The sequence below is a fragment of the Orycteropus afer genome, unplaced genomic scaffold, assembly GCF_000298275.1.
Source record: "Orycteropus afer afer isolate SDZICR_OR568_19922 unplaced genomic scaffold, OryAfe1.0 scaffold00488, whole genome shotgun sequence".
NCBI lineage: Eukaryota > Metazoa > Chordata > Mammalia > Tubulidentata > Orycteropodidae > Orycteropus > Orycteropus afer.
The window spans coordinates 1,159,757-1,162,753 of NW_006922075.1; positions in this window are offsets into that span (position 1 = coordinate 1,159,757).

The window sequence follows — 2,997 nt, forward strand, 5'->3', positions numbered from 1 at the left end:
CTCCACAGCATTTAAGAGGAAACTTTGAAAAGGTCTTCTTGGCTTCTCATTTAGAAAGGCATAGGTGAATTCAGGATTCCATCTGGGTGCCACCTCTCCAGGATTAGGACTAAAACTGAAATGAAATTTACGCAAGGAGAGCCACTTCCTTGTTAGGCCCTGCCCCTAGCTCTTTTAAACCGAAGGAGGGGCTGACCTTTGCCCATGTAATTTGCCTGTAAATGGAGTTGTGCATTCTTTACCTAGGCTCTTAACTGCCCTCAGGACAATTAGGTGGGTGTTTCCATCTTCCATTCTTAGCATTTTATCAGTTTATATAACACATGCTCACTGAGTACCTGTGTTACAGGTCTTGTATAGATTTAATCTTAACAGTGAGAGACAAGTTATAATTCCCATTTGGTAGAACAGGAAACCAAGGCTCAAAGAGGTGAAGTATCTTGCCAGTGTCTTCATTGGTGGAGCGGTGTTCAAATCCAGGTTTTTCTGGCTTTCCACTATATAATGCTACCTCTTGTGAGATTCAAGGATTATGTTTAAATAGACCACCAGAAACTTTAAAAACTAAAAGAAAAACTTTACAAGCTGACTCTAACCCCAGCTATAATAAATGCCACAACAATCCCATTTAAAGACTGTATGTCACAGTTTGGGCATAGAATTCCTTATGAGTGTGAAAGAAGAAACAGTTAAATATGATTTCACACTCGTCCAGATCTTAACTGAAATCAATATTTATGATCATACTCGTGATCATGAAACCATGAGCACTGGTTTGTGGAACTGTGAAATGAAGAAAGTATGAACTCTGGAAGGAGAATAGAGGGAATTTTCGTAAAAGTAAGGGAAGAAGCAGTCACATAAAGTTAGGCAAACAGATCCACCAGAGATAAACTGGCAATAGTTGTTCTACACTTGAATCTGACTGACAAAGAGGAATTGATTGGTTCAGTAGAAGCCATGAGAACCTTGGGGAAAAGAATTAACCTTCCTCGTATTGTAGAATTTGTGACCATTAAGAGAGAATGCTGATTTAGTCATCAACTTTTAGGGGAGGGAAAATTATGCTTTCATGATCACAAGGTATTAATAATAGCAATCGTTTTTTGCAGAGTCCCTGGAAGATGGGACAATCTACTTCTGTAGTGATACTGCCTCAGAAACCCAAGGAGGGGTCGCTATGAGTTGGATCCGACTCTACGGCAGTAAGTTTGGTTTGGTTTGGTATCAATTATTCATTCATTCACCTATGTACCAGTTGAGGGAACTGATTGCTCAAAGTAACACAACCACATTTGGCAAAGCTGAGCTTTTAACCCAAATAGTGGGATGCAACTCGATGGCAGTGAGAGTCAATCTCTGGAGCCCATGCACCTAACCACTCAAGTAAGTAAATAAATAAGCCAAACCTGTTGCTTTTGAGTTGATTCCTTCTCAAAGCAACACCATAAACTGAACCAAACTCATTGTCATGGAGTTGATTCGACTCACAGCCACCCCTCGTTGGGTTTCCGAGGTGGTATCTCAATGGAATTAGATTGCCCAACCTTCCTTCCGAGGCAGTATCACTACGAAAGTAGATTGGCCAACCTTCCTTCTGAGGAGTGGCTGGTGGGTTTGAACTGCCAGACTTCTGGTTAGCAGTCAAGTGCCTTAGGCACTATGCTACCAGAGCTCTAAGCAACTCTATAGGACAGAGTAAAACTGCCCCATATGGTTTCCAAGCCTGTTATCTTTAGAGAAACAGAAAGCCATATCTTTCTCTTGTATGTTCCAACCTCCAACCTTTAAATTAGCAGCCCGGTGCTTAACCACTACGCCACCAGGGCTCCTTACCTAACCACTTAAACTCTAAAAAACAAATAAACCAAACCCATTGCTGTCAGGTCAATTCTGGCTTATGTGTTACAGAGCAGAACTACTTCATAAAGTTTTCTTGGCGGTAATCTTCACAGAAGCAGATTGCCAGGCCTTTATTCAGCGCTATTGGGTGGGTTTGAACCAACAATCTTTAGGTTAGTAGATGACCCCAAACCAGTTCCACCACCTAGGGACCTATTTAAGGAGTTCTGGTAGCATAGTGCCTAAAGCATTTGACTGCTAACCAGAAGGCTGGCAGTTCAAACCCACCAGCCACTCCTCGGAAAGAAGGTTGGCCAATCTACTTTCGTAGTGATACTGCCTCAGAAACCCAAGGAGGGGTCATTATGAGTTGGATTCGACTCCACAGCAGTGTGTTTGTGTGCACGTGCATGTGCGTGAAGGACCTATTCACTAAACTATCCCATCTTCTTAATACTATTTACTGGTGTCCCTGGTTGTTAATGCTACTCATCTTTTTTTTTCCTGCTGTGGACTCACTTCTTCTATTTTTAACATGCAAACTGTTTAACTCATTGAAATATTTCACAACATTTTTTCAGTTCTTTAAATATTTTGGATGTTGTTATTAGATGCTATCAAATAGGTGACAACTTAGAGTGACCTGTGCACAACAGAACGAAACATTGCTTGGCCCTGTGTCACACTCACTATCTTTACTATACTTGAGCTCATTTGGTCACACTGTGTCAATTCCTCTTGCTGAGGGTCTTCCCTTTTTTCGCTGACCCTCCACTTTACCAAGCGTAATATCCTTCTCCAGGAGCTCTGGTGGCATAGTGCCTAAGGCATTTGACTGCTAACCAGAAGGCTGGTGGTTCAAACCCACCAGCCACTCCTCATAAGGAAGATGGGGCAATCTACTTCTGTAGTGATACTGCCTTGGAAACCCAAAGAGGGGTTGCTTTGAGTTGGATCCGACTCGACGACAGTGAGTTTGGTTTTTTTGGTTTGTCTTCATTTTCTAGTGCAGCTATAAAAGAAATATCACAAATGATGTTTTTAACAAACAGAAATGTATTCTATCACAGTTTGAGAGGTTACAAATCCAAATTCAGAGCACTGGCTCTAGGGAAAGTCTTTCTCTCTCTGTTGACACTGGAAGAAAGTCCTTGT